Below are 14558 nucleotides of genomic sequence, written 5' to 3' on the forward strand. Positions count from 1 at the left end.
GACCGCAAAGTTCCCATCATTGGTTACAATGGAGCGCCGCTACGCTACATTGTAACCAGTGCACTCCTCTGATTGACAGTGCAGAAGCGCACAGCCAATCAGGAGAGTGCCATTACGTGGTGCTCCCTGATTGGCTGGCGGGACCTTTACTGACAGCAGTCATGGGGGCTCCCGCCAGTCAGGGAAAGGGGCTCCATGTGTAAACATGGGACCCCTTTCAGTTCGTGGTTCGGGTTGTTCTTTTTATATTTTAACAAGTCCCTGGATTACAAAGATAAAGAAGAGGACTGATCTACACAGGATTGTTTGTGAGTATAATTTTATTTACAGGTACCCCGTGGATTCTACTGGAGAAGAGGACCGAGGGGCTCCGTGTCAACATAGGTAAGTATGTGTGCATGTATGTAAATTAAACTTGTACTATCACGGTGTGTGTCTTGTGTTTTTTTGGGGGTATTTTTTTGTAGTAGAACTACAGGTACCAGTGGGCCCGTGCTTTTCCTGCATGCCGGTACTTGTGGTTCTCCAAGTACCAGCTTGCGGGGGAGGCTTGCTGGGACTTGTAGTTCTTCTACAAAAACAATATTCTTTATTTTTACACTATGGCTATCAGCCTCCCATCCACCGCCCACGGATGGGGTGGACAGCCTCGGGCTTCACCCCTGGCCCATGGGTGGCTGGAGGGGGGACCCCTAAATTTAAGGGGTCCCCACTCCTCCAGGGTACCCTGGCCAGGGGTGACTAGTTGGGGGGGGTTAATGCCAAGGCCGCAGGGACCTATATAAAAGTGTCCCCCGGCTGTGGCATTATCTCTCTGGCTAGTGGAGCCCAGTGCTGGTGTTAAAAACAAAGGGGGACCCCTACATCTTTTGTCCCCCGTATTTTTTGCACCAGGACCAGGCGCAGAGCCCGGTGCTGGTTGTTTAAATATGGGGGGACCCTATTTATTTCCCCCCTGTATGTTTACAACCAGGACCGGCTCAAAGAGCCCGAGGCTGGTTATGCTTAGGAGGGGGGACCCCACGCAATTTTTTTTGAGAATTTTAATCCTTTCACACACCTTCCACAGATAAACATGCACGGACCTCACTGATCCGTGCATGCCTATCAGAATACGGGGGGAAAAAGCAGGTCTATTTGAAAACTGCTTATTTTTACGATTTGTAATTTTTCCCGGCAGTGTTTGGCTTTTGACAGCAGTGATTGAGAATACGAATTGTTAGTAAATTACCGAGTTGTATAAAATAACAGGCGTATTTGACCGATGGTGTATTCATTCGTATTTTTTTTCTCTGCCCTCAAAAAAAAATACGAATGCCCTCATCACTGCCGAGATTTGAGTTTAGTAAATTGCCGAGATGACACTTTGAAAAAAAACCACAAACTCGGACAAAATCGGGAGCTTAGTAAATATACCCCCAGGTCTGAATTAGGCTCAGAGTCCTTTTGTATAGTTTGCTATGCTGCTAGCATATATGAGGATACAAGGCCTCACTGGATTGAGTACAAGTACGCTCAGACTTGTATCTATGTGATTTGCGTTATGGTCGGTGATCTGTATAATATATATATATATATATATATATGCAATACTGTAGGTGTGTGCGTGGCAGGAGTTTTTTTGGGTTCAATAAAACATCCAAAGTGTACACAGTAACACTAAGTTATATGGGGTCCGGTATGTAATACTGGCGGTCGGGATCCCAGTGTCAGGAGACTGATGCTGGAATCCCGACTGACGGAATTCCGGCGGCGAGTGCAGTGAGTCCCCTTGCAGGCCCACTGCGCTCACCACGCTTTGGGCCCTGTTTTGAGCCACATTATTATATTCCCCCTCAGGTGGTGGCGTGGACCACCACCTGTTTTGCAATTTGGGGCTTTAGGCATTTCGCCAGCTGATGGGATTCCGGTATTGGTCTCCTGACTGCTGGTAAATTAACTGCATCCCTTTATATGGTGTGGTAAGCAACGAATAGTAAAAAGAAAAAGAAAAAAATGGCAAAAATAAACCACAGAGAGTAAAGCAAGTTTGTCCGTTTCAATTTCATAAAGGAAATTTCAAAATTGCAATGTAGTTATCTTCTGTGGATTAAATTTGGTTATGAGGGTGGGTGGCATTGGTTTCACTATATGAATTGCTTAATTCCCGATGTTGAACAGTACAGAGGTGCAAAGTTTAAATTAGCAAACACAAAGCAAAGAACATGCAGTTACTGTATCCCCTGTTCAAATCAACAGCAACTGTAACCACGACAACAGCAACCCAGCAAAGATTGACAACCTGACATATGGGAAACCTACACATGGCAACACCAACCCAGCAAAGATTGACTACCTAATTGACCAATGGGAAACCTACAGTCCTGACCAATAAAGAAGAAGCACTGGAACCAAGATGGCCTCTTAACCCCCCTTATGCCAGAACGCAAGCACACACTACTTCCTGAGGAAGGCCTCAACACCAATCAACACCAACCACCAACCGCTTATCCCGCAAGTCTTCTCGCCAGCCAGTGAGTCAAGCGGTTGGTAACTCACTGCTCATGAGACCAATGCAATCTCACAAAAGCATGAGTTTCCAGATGTCAGTGCAACCAGCCACATGAGAAGAAACGCTCACTGGCAAAGAGCAGATGCCTAGTGGATGGAGGATAACAAATTGCGGTTAATATGCAGGAAGTGCATATCTTTTACATCAGAGGGGTAAATTCTGCAGAGAGTGAAGGGCATGGGACGCTGGTCCTCCCACATGGAACCAATACCACCCACCCTCATAACCATAATTAATCCAATGACGATAGCTACCACCAGTATAATCCTATCAGATTCCAAACCTGAAATTGTAACTTTGAAATTTCTTTTATGAACTTGAAATGGACAAACTTGCTTTACTCTCCATGTTCTATTCCAATTATTTTTCTTTCTACTTCTTTTGTTGTTTGCCACACCATATAACTATGGGGGTCATTCTGAGATGATCGTACCTGTGCTAAATTTAGCACAGCTATGATCATTCACAGCACAGGGATATCCCACCCCGCATGTCAGTGCCGCCCCCCCCCCCCCAGAAGTGCAAAGGCACCGCTCAGCGGCGATGCCTTTGCACTTCAAGAGTAGCTACCGACCAGCGCAGTTTTAGCGTGCTGGCCGGGAGCTACTCATCGCTCCCCGGCCCGCAGTGGCTGCGTGTGATGTCCCGCAGCCACTGTGGCCCGCCCCCCGTTTTGTCCGGCCGCCCCTGCGTCAGCCGGACCGCGCCCATGAAATGGCGTCCAAACGCTGCCGTTCTGCCCCTCCGCCCAGCGACCGCCTCTGCCTGTCAATCAGGCAGAGGCGATCGTAGCGGCCTAGTGGCCTTTGGCTGTCTGGCATGCGCTGGCGCACTGCGGCGTTGGCGTATGCGCAGTTCTGACCTGATCGCACCGATGCGATAAACTGCAGCATGCGATCGGGTCAGAATGACCCCCAATGTGTTACTCTGTAAACTTTTGATGTTTTATTGCACCCAAATAATTTCCTGCCACGCACATACCTATTGAGTATATATCTATAGAACAAATTGTGGTTAATATGCAGGAAGCGCACATCCTTTACATCAGAGGGGTAAGTTCTGCAGAGAGTGAAGGGTATGGGACGCTGGCCCTCCAACACGGAACCAATACCACCCACCCTCATAACCATAATTAATCCAGTGACGATAACTACCACCAGTATAATCCTATCAGATTCCAAACCTGACATTGTAACTTTGAAATTTCCTTTATGAACTTGAAATTGACAAACTTGCTTTACTCTCTATGTTTAAAGTGGCAATCATTTACATAGCAAGATCCAACCTCATTTTGCAGTGTAAATGATTGCCACTTTTAAAAAAAACTGAAAAACCTTACCAAATCTCTCAATTTCTGAAACTCTCGCTCTATTACATTTGTCCCCTGATGTTTTATTGCACCAAAATAATTTCCTGTCACGCACATACCTATTGCGTATATATATCTATAGGGGTTCAGTATGGTATGCCGGCGGTCGGGCTCCCGGTGACCAGCATACCGGCGCCGGCTTACCGACAGTGTGGCGAGCGCAAATGAGCCCCTTGCGGGCTCACTGCGCTATGAGCACGGTGGTGCGCTACGCGCGCCACACTATTTTATTCTCCCTCCAGGGGGGTCGTGGACCCCCACGAGGGAGAATAAGTGTCGGTATGCCGGCTGTCGGGATTCCGGTGCCGGTATACTGTGCGCCGGGATCCCGTCAGTCGGCATACTGAAGACCACCCATCTATAGAACACCAACCATAACATAAGTCACATACAGTAGGTGCAGATGTATTAAACCTGGAGAAGGGATAAAGAAGTGATAAAGCAGTGAGAAGTGCAAGGTGATATTGGCCCTCATTCCGAGTTGCTCGCTCGTTAATTTTCTTCGCATCGCAGCGATTTTCTGCTAACTGCGCATGCGCAATGTTCGCGCTGCGCCAAGTAAATTTGCTAAGAAGTTTGGTATTTTACTCACGGCATTACAAGGTTTTTTCTTCGTTCTGGTGATCGTAGTGTGATTGACAGGAAGTGGGTGTTTCTGGACAGGAAACTGGTCGTTTTATGGGTGTGTGTGAAAAAATGCTGCCGTTTCTGGGAAAAACGCGGGAGTGGCTGGAAAAATGGGGGAGTGTCTGGGCGAACGCTGGGTGTGTTTGTGACGTCAAACCAGGAACGACAAGCACTGAACTGATCGCACTGGAAGAGTAAGTCTCGAGCTATTCGCAATTCTTTCGTTCGCAATTCTGCTAAGCTAAGATTCACTCCCAGGGGGCGGCGTTTTAGCGTGTGCACTGCTGCGAAAAGCGGCTAGCGAGCGAACAACTCGGAATGAGGGCCATTGCACCAGCCAGTCAGCTCCTAACTGTCATTTTTCAAATCCGTAATGACTGGCTGGTGCGTTATCACCTTGCACTTATTACTGGTTTATCACTTCTCCAGGTTAATACATCTGCCCCGTAGATACACGTCTGAGTGCTGTATAACCAATCATCCTTGCAGAAAACATTTCACCTCAAAATATAACTGACGAAATGCAGTTTCGCCCCATTCCAGGCCATTTTAGCCCTTGCTAACAAGCAATAATGAGCATCTAACTAGTCTAACCACTAGACAGAGCAGGAAAAAAAAAAAAGAAAGGAAATATTTTGCTCTAAAAATAATTGCTTCAAATGACCAATCCTGTAATTCTAAAATCTAATAAATACATCTCACGATACAGTATATATTATAGATGACCTAGTGGCTCTTGCTGATTAAATGTCTTCAAGAAACGGCTAATAACTATGCTATACTATGCATATGGCTTACAGTAGTTAAATTTTTAATTAACCTACATAAAGTCATTCCCAGAGAAAAACAATGATTTTGTAAACTGAACATAAATATTACCACATTAGAGATCTCCAGAATATTTAATCCATTAATGTTAATTTTGTCTCTTCAAGGGACACAATAATAATTGATTAAATAAAGCCCTACCCCATTCTGAAGCTAGGAGGTGACAATAGGACTTTGTGAAGTGATCATTAATATAAGTTCAATACATGACTCTTAGTAAGTAAAACAATTCTGAAATGTTCATGACTTGTTCCTGGGGACATCTCTTTTTTATGGGTGTACAGTGGGCCTGTGTGCACCACACACCTTGCACCCATTATAGACATGCCAGTAGAACATCCATTAGAAAAAAAAACCAGCTGATTGATGTGTTTATTCAGTATTCAAAATCATTATCAATGTGTAAACCAATAAGGAGATAACATAAAAACACCCTGCTGGCCAAAATGTTTAAATATATATATATATATATATATATATATATATATATATATATGTACTGTTAAATATCTAAGTGCATAAGGATTATAATTGATTTTACTGATTCAATATACTCACATATTTTGTAGGTATACAGCTATACCTATCATATAATATACCTTACATGGAAAATTAGCATGTTCCATAAAGTTAGATATGTGACCTTTAGACAGATCTTAGGTCACTTCACTTATAAGATATGGCAAATGTACCATTAACAGAGTTTGCACATCAACAGAGTCAGTATATGTAATAGAATTGGAATCAGCCCCCAAAAAGGGGGTAATTCCAATTATGCTTATATTGTGTCCTAAGATAAGCATAAAAGTGTAGAAAGATTCTACTAGAATGTATGAGATGAGTGGGTGTGTTAAGAGAATTGGGTGTAACCAAGTATTATAAAATAAGTGCACCGCCATGTTTAAGTTGTTATTGTCATCTAACTTGGGCTGACAGGATGCTGTCTCTCAGCTTGTATATGGGCGTGGTCTTTCAAATAAATAATTAATTATTTTATTAATCTGAATTCAATTAAATTTTTTACTTAAATGCAACAAGTAAAAAATTAAATTAGTATTCAACAGTTGGGGGCTCGTGCCAATAGACCCTTCTTCACTTCAATTCGTCTCTTTACCCTTTCCTTAAAAGTGGGGAATGTCTCCTCAAAACTGCAGGACGTTCGGGTAGGTCAGAAAAGTTCTGGGCTCTGAGTTGTCAGTGATTACTTAGGGAGAACCTGGAGACAATTAGACAATTTTACATTGTGATGTTTGTTTGTTGCATGTACATAAATGTTGCAAATAGAACCTAGAAAGAGGTTGATGTGTCCTTATTGTGTTAGGGAATTCTGTATTTCAATGATACTATATAGTGTGGCTTGATCTGACAACAGTATCTATATTGAAATCTGCAAACTCTGTTTTAACTTATGTGTGTATATTCACAGAGTTAATACAGATAGTTTACTTAATGAGTAATAGAGCTAGTATGTTACAAGGTTGTACCTAGGGGTGTGCAAGCAGTTCTGTCGCAAAGGGCCCCACTGCACATGCATGTGGCTTGCTGGATGATTGAACAGCACCCTACAGCTAGTAGCACTACTGCAGAGCTGCCTTGGCAGGCGCCCTGCAACCTGTTGAGCTGACTAGAGCATCCCTAGAATACTGCTGGCAGTGCTCTACTTACCATAGCCGGTGGCCCTGTTCCCTAAGTGTGACATTATAATGTCATGGGTTTAAGGGGCAGTGCCGGTTCAGGGTGCCAGCACAGTGGTAAACAGATCTTGTCTATATTATTAGAGTCTTTAAATATTATAACATTTATGTACTACCTGTTATTGATTCCCTGACAGGACTTATTTTAGCTGCTAGCTTATTGGTATTCTGTTATGGTGTATAGCTAAAACTTTCAAACTGACTAGGGTAAATAATACCTAAACAAACCTGTATATAAATAGTTGAAATAATAAAATATTAAAAATATTATCACAAATAACTGTACGAAGTGTGGCAGTATGAGGGTAAACTGAATTACTGACAAGTATTCAGGGTGTGGCTGGAAGGATCTGCCCACCCAGGAAAGATAAGGCCAGTGCGTGAACATCTAATGGCTGTGGTAGAGAGTCAGTCGGGAAGACTCTGAAGTCAGGACAGGCTGTGGCCTGTGTATGCTGCCTGTTGAGACAGAGCCAAGGGGGGCTGGAGCAGTCAGACAGTCAGGTCCAGGGTGTCTGGAGGAGAGGAAGTCAGGTCCTTATCTAAGGAGGTAGGGACAACCCTAAAACTCTAAGGACTTTGAAATGGCATTTGTGGAGCTGTGGCAGTCAGTAAAGCCAGTAAAGCCTTCAACGTGAGTCGGATGGAGCCTGTGTTACCCAGCAGAAAGCAGGACTGAGACTGTGCAAGTGCATGGTACTTCTGAGAGACAGGACTTGGACTTTTCATTTAAGAGACTTCATGTTTGCTGATTAGCTGTCAAAGGTTAGTCAGGGGTGAAGAAGTGAGTCAGCACCTTGTATGGAGGCTACGCATTTGTTATATTCTGTTCACTTGTTTTGTTTCATTTATGCTGAAAGTAATGCACCATTCTGTTCAGTTACCTAAAAAGCTGTGTTGGATTCTGTTTGAGCACCTAGACACTGCACAAATCTACTCATATACCAAGCTAATTACCCCATGTCATCACAGAAGGCATAAATAAAGTTTACAAAGATCAACACAAATTAAAAAGCAAATATAACACAAGCAAATTCTCTAATGACACAGAGAAACCTTTAAAGCAACTTATATAATGATTAAAATAATGACACCACTACCGAAAAATAATGATGATATATGAATATCAAAATTTAAAGGCATATTCAATAGCGGTCATAAACATTAATTTACAGATTAGACATTACTGTGAAATACGTATACACTGAGTTCTCTTACATTGTTTACCTACTGCTACACAGAGTGATGGTTCTAGGAGCTGGAGAGCCATGCAGTCTCACAGGGCTCTCTGATCCTTGCTGACACTGACCAACAGATTGGTTGTGTTGGCCATCCGGACTGAAGCCCATCACGTTGTGAAGCCATGCAGTGTATAGAAGAGCAGCACATACACTTGGACACCAGTGACGTGTGAGAGGACACCATCTTCAAAGAGACACCATCTCATATCGCTCCAGCAGTGCGCCGCGGTATCCGGTCTTTAGGTCAACAGCACTTAGGTCAACACTCATTAGGTCGACCACTATTGGTCGACGTGCATTAGGTCAACATGGTCTCTAGGTCGACATAGTCACTAGGTTGACATGGACAAGGTCAACACGGAAAAAGGTCAACATGAGTTTTTCACATTTTTTTTTACTTTTTCATACTTTACGATCCACATGGACTACAATTGGGAATGGTAGCCTGTGCCAAGTGCAGCGGTAGTACAGCGAGGCACCTTGCCCGAAGCATGGTGAGTGAAGCGAACCATGCGAGGGGATACGGTGAAAAGCTAAAAAATCCACGTTGACTTTGTCCATGTCGACCTAATGACCATGTCAACCTATTTCAGGTGTCGACCTAGTCACTGTCGACCAATAGTGGTTGACCTAGTGACTGTCGACCTAGTTACTGTCGACCCTATGATCCACACCCATGGACCACAGCCCCGGCACACACAGCATAGTTTTTTACAGGTACACTACACCCTCGCCCCCTCACAGATGGGCCCCTGCAGCAGTATATACTATAGCTGGGAGGGGGTATCGAATCTGCATGTGCAAGGCTTGAGAGGGGATAGGACTTTATAGGGGTCTTTGGGTGTGCAAAGAGGGTGGGGTGGCATTCTGAAAGCCTGGTAAAGTGAAGAGGAGCTGAATGCTGGTAATATCAGAGGAGGAAGTAGTTGGTACTGGAAATGCAGGGGGGGTGGGTGTTGGGAGCCATATTGTCTGAAAAATGCCCATGCCACACATTAACACACAATTCTACTCTATGGTGTCATAATGTAGGACAGTACTCCATAAGTTTTGTTTTTATATGTAATTGAATCCATTCAAATTTAATTACCATATTTCCATATTTTATGTATTATATCTTGCATGCTTTATGTAGCCAATAATCACTATTATTATACATTTTATACTTTCTGTAATTTCTAATACATACATCGGTACACAATTGTGATACCTCATTAGTGTAACCACCTGTAATTATATATATATATATATATATATATACACTGCTAAAAAAAAATAAAGGGAACACTAAAATAACACATCCTAGATCTGAATGAATGAAATACAGGTTGAGTATCCCATATCCGGAATGCTCGGGACCAGGAGCATTCCGTATATGGGATTTTTCCGGATAACAGATTACCTGTTATCTGTATGGGTTTCGGGGGTCCAGCGAGTCAGCAGGGGGGACCGCCGTGAGCCCAGCACGACGGTGAGGGGTCCCGGGGATCTGGCGCATCAGTGGGTAAGTCCGAGGGGTCAGCGGCGGGTACTGGGAGTCAGCGGCGGTGAGGGAATGGCTGCAAAGCCACTCCCCCACCTGTCTGTGATTGGCCGCAGACTCCAGTGACGTCATGACGCCAGCCGCGTCATGACGTCACTACAGGACTGAAATATTCCGGTTTTCGGAATATTTCGGTTAACGGGTGTCCGGATAACGGATACCCGACCTGTATTCATATTAAATACTTTGTTCTTTACATAGTTGAATGTGCTGACAACAAAATCACACAAAAATTATCAATGGAAATCAAATTTATTAACCCATGGAGGTCTGGATTTGGAGTCACACTCAAAATTAAAGTGGAAAAACACACTACAGGCTGATCCAACTTTGATGTAATGTCCTTAAAACAAGTCAAAATGAGGCTCAGTAGTGTGTGTGGCCTCCACGTGCCTGTATAACCTCCCTACAACGCATGGGCATGCTCCTGATGAGGTGGAGGATGGTCTCCTGAGGGATCTCCTCCCAGACCTGGACTAAAGCATCCGCCAACTCCTGGACAGTCTGTGGTGCAACGTGGCGTTGGTGGATGGAGCGAGACATGATGTCCCAGATGTGCTCAATTGGATTCAGGTCTGGGGAACGGGCGGGCCAGTCCATAGCATCAATGCCTTCGTCCTTGCAGGAACTGCTGACACACTCCAGCCACATGAGGTCTAGCATTGTCTTGCATTAGGAGGAACCCAGGGCTAACCGCACCAGCATATGGTCTCACAAGGGGTCTGAGGATCTCATCTCGGTACCTAATGGCAGTCAGGCTACCTCTGGCGAGCACATGGAGGGCTGTGCGGCCACCCAAAGAAATGCCACCCCACACCATTACTGACCCACTGCCAAACCGGTCATGCTGGAGGATGTTGCAGGCAGCAGAACGTTCTCCTTGGCGTCTCCAGACTCTGTCACGTCTGTCACATGTGCTCAGTGAGAACCTGCTTTCATCTGTGAAGAGCACAGGGCGCCAGTGGCGAATTTGCCAATCTTGGTGTTCTCTGGAAAATGCCAAACGTCTTGCACGGTGTTGGGCTGTAAGCACAACCCCCACCTGTGGACGTCGGGCCCTCATACCACCCTCATGGAGTCTGTTTCTGATCGTTTGAGTAGACACATGCACATTTGTGGCTTGCTGGAGGTCATTTTGCAGGGCTCTGGCAGTGCTCCTCCTGTTCCTCCTTGCACAAAGGAGGAGGTAGCGGTCCTGCTGCTGGGTTGTTGCCCTCCTACGGCCTCCTCCACGTCTCGTGATGTACTGGCCTGTCTCGTGGTAGCGCCTCCATGCTCTGGACACTACGCTGACAGACACAGCAAACCTTCTTGCCACAGCTTGCACTGATGTGCCATCCTGGATGAGCTGCACTACCTGAGCCACTTGTGTGGGTTGTAGACTCCGTCTCATGCTACCACTAGAGTTAAAGCACTGCCAGCTTTCAAAAGTGACCAAAACATCAGCCAGAAAGCATAGGAGCTGAGAAGTGGTCTGTGGTCACCACCTGCAAAACAACTCCTTTATTGGGGGTGTCTTGCTAATTGCCTATAATTTCCACCTGTTCTCTATTCCATTTGCACAACAGCATGTGAAATTGATTGTCAATCAGTGTTGCTTCCTAAGTGGACAGTTTGATTTCACAGAAGTGTGATTGACTTGGAGTTACATTGTGTTGTTTAAGTGTTCCCTTTATTTTTTTGAGCAGTATATATATATATATATATAGCATCAATTAAAATAACACTGTAGGGACATTAAAGTTTATGATGATACACAGGTACAGTATGCCTCACAGAGGTGTGGAGTTATACAGAGCAGTGTGTCATCCGAATCTGAGGAGAGAGGTGGAGTGATTCAGACTGACGGTGATAGGTCCTGTCAGGAGAACTCTCCTGAGGTACCTTAGAGATATGTGAGCCACATTCTCCTTGGTGACACGCAGCAGGGGCTTGTAGTTGGGTGGAAACGCTGACCTCTCTGAAGTCTCTGAATGGCTCAGCTCTTACTGAGGAAGAGGTCTGTCATCTGTGCATCATATTGAAATTACATTACAGCAGTTATTCTTGCAGTATTAGCCAAGTACAGCAAAAACTATAAACAAGTAAACTCTCAAGGCTTAATAAAAAAAAATCAGACATTTCTCCTCAAGAAATATCTCTATCAGGAGAAGCCGCCTCTGAGAGACTAACTGTAAAATCACATCTGCAGCAGACATCACTGCACAGAGCCACAATAGATAACATGTGTACTGCATTTACAGTTTTAGCCTTTCAAGCAAGGAATATTATACCAACTCTAAGTTAAGAGACAGGGACTAAGTACTATATCCTAGAGTGGTAACTTCTACAGCAGTTTCAGATATTCCTAACCTTCAGCTGTGCTACTGATTAGGATACATCCAGAGCAATTTTCAGTCTAAAACACTATCCAGCAGTGATATTTATTGACTAATTAAAAGACACTATATATCAGCTAGGAACTTATTCGATAGATGGTTCAGGACAGCTATTGAGAGTGGTACCACAGTGGACAGGAGGATGGACAGTGCAATAGCAAACAGGAGATAGTGTTCTGCAGCACAGAAAAGATCCTGCTTCTAGTACTACAAAAAAACAGCAAAGAGCACAGGAAGGAGTTACAGTACTTACTGTACATTTCCAAAGTCTTCAGGGATCTTTGCAGCCATTACATACAACATTAATTATACCACTTGGCAGGTGATTAATTTAAAAAATACGATTATATATTAAAACTATCAATTGCAGTATAACTTGTTAGTATTGCGCTAAGAAGTCAGTTTAGTACTAAACATATAGTTATTCCAGCATAAAGCGCATCAGTAATGGATTAGTGATTGTTAGTTTGTGTCCATTCATCCAACATGACCAGTTATATTGTATCCATCATAGCTTATATTGATGTTAATATGTTTGTTTTACAAGCTCACAACTACTGTTCATGAATGAAAGTCCATGTGCAATTTATACTTGCATTGTTCATGAATGAAAGTCCATGTGCAATTTATACTTGCATGACCACATGTATTGAAGGTGATCCACTCCACGGCGTGTAGCAATCCGGTGTATGGCTATTAGTGTATTGGGTGATGTCTCACCCCTTCCATAAGCCTCCAGTTCTCATGCTTCCTGGGTAGTGGTTATTGGTCGTATCACTGATCACGGGTGGCACTTCTCGTCCTTTCCGCGTTTCTCCGCCTTTGAAACATCAGCGGCTTCCTCAGAAGTGATTTATAGGATAAATCCATATTAGGGGGACCAGACATCAGGCTATTTGTAATCGAGGCCCAAAATGGGACAATATAAGGACTCATGGGTTTGCTTGCAAAATAGTCTCAAAATAAATGATATAGATATACAGTAAAGTCCACAATAGCCTGCACGCCAATTTTACACTTTGATTGCATGAAGGATTAGTATAACATTCCAGGGCTTGCCACCATGTAAATTGAAGACAGATGTTAGTAATTAGCTGTGCAGAAAAAGAAGTGAATCTGCTGTCGGCATTAGGCACAGAGTATGTCAATCATTCTGGACTCTACTAAACTGGGTCTTCCTAGGGGGTTTCCCACCAAAGTACTGACTCAGCCCAAGACTGCTTAGCTTCCAAGATCGGATGGATTCGGCCATTTACAGTGTGGTATGATAGTAGAAATGAGAATAAACTCGCCACTCTGGGATCACTGATGAGAGTTCACATAAAAAGAAAAAGATATGAAAAAGAATAGATTTAGAGAAAAGGTAGGAAGAATGATAGGTGGATCTGCTGCCAGCGTTAGACAGAGGTAGGTGTAAGGCGCATTCCCACAACCTTTTCATGTACCAATGAATTGCTGGTGAAAGTCCAGAAAAAATTGTAACAAGAAATTATTATATAAGTGATGTGGGATCATGGACAGGTCCTATGAAAGAATTAATACAGAATAATTATATTATATTGTTACATAAAAAAATAATGTAGCGCCACAAAGCAAGATGTGCCAGAATCCTGATGATGACAATTTCCAACATCAGTCATATTAACCATGATGCAGGATACAATGCTGCTGAGTATTTTAAACACAACAATGAGAAGACTGTAAAAGGATGACAGATTGAATATCATAGTAACATAGAATTTGACGGCAGATAAGAACCACTTGGCCTATCTAGTCTGCCCCTTATCTGTCGCATCAACCCCAAAGTAGAATTCACTGCAGCTTATATTATTTCATAAGGCAACAGATGTAACCAAGGGATCTATTTACTAAGCCTTGAATGGAGATAAAGTCGCTGGAGATAAAGTACCAGCCAATCGGCTCCTAATTGACATGTCACAGGCTGTGTTTGAAAAATGACAGATAGGAGCCGATTGGCTGGTACTTTATGTCCAGCGACTTTATCTCCATCCAAGGCTTAGTAAATAGACCCCCAAGTGCTATAAGACAGCAGCAAATGTGGCAATGATTAAGTTATTTAGCAAGGTAACAAATGTAACCAACTGCTATAAGATAGCAACAAATATGGCAGTGATTAGGTTACAGTGTCAAATTCTATGTGTGAATTCCACAGCTCTGCAGAGTGAAGCGAGACAGAAATCAAGCACAGTAACAATTTCTATTTAAACCAATTCTGATTCACACAGTGGGGCAAAAAAGTATTTGGACAGCCACCGATTGTGCAAGTTGACCCACTTACAAAGATGAGAGAGGTCTGTAATTTCCAT

General features: G+C 43.5%; 1 pseudogene; it reads right to left on the reverse strand.

Moving 5' to 3' along the window:
- Positions 1 to 13388: 13388 nt before the first annotated feature.
- Positions 13389 to 13507, reverse strand: LOC134964428 (5S ribosomal RNA; annotated as a pseudogene).
- Positions 13508 to 14558: the final 1051 nt, after the last annotated feature.

Source organism: Pseudophryne corroboree, chromosome 9 (genome assembly GCF_028390025.1).
Source record: "Pseudophryne corroboree isolate aPseCor3 chromosome 9, aPseCor3.hap2, whole genome shotgun sequence".
Taxonomy (NCBI): domain Eukaryota; kingdom Metazoa; phylum Chordata; class Amphibia; order Anura; family Myobatrachidae; genus Pseudophryne; species Pseudophryne corroboree.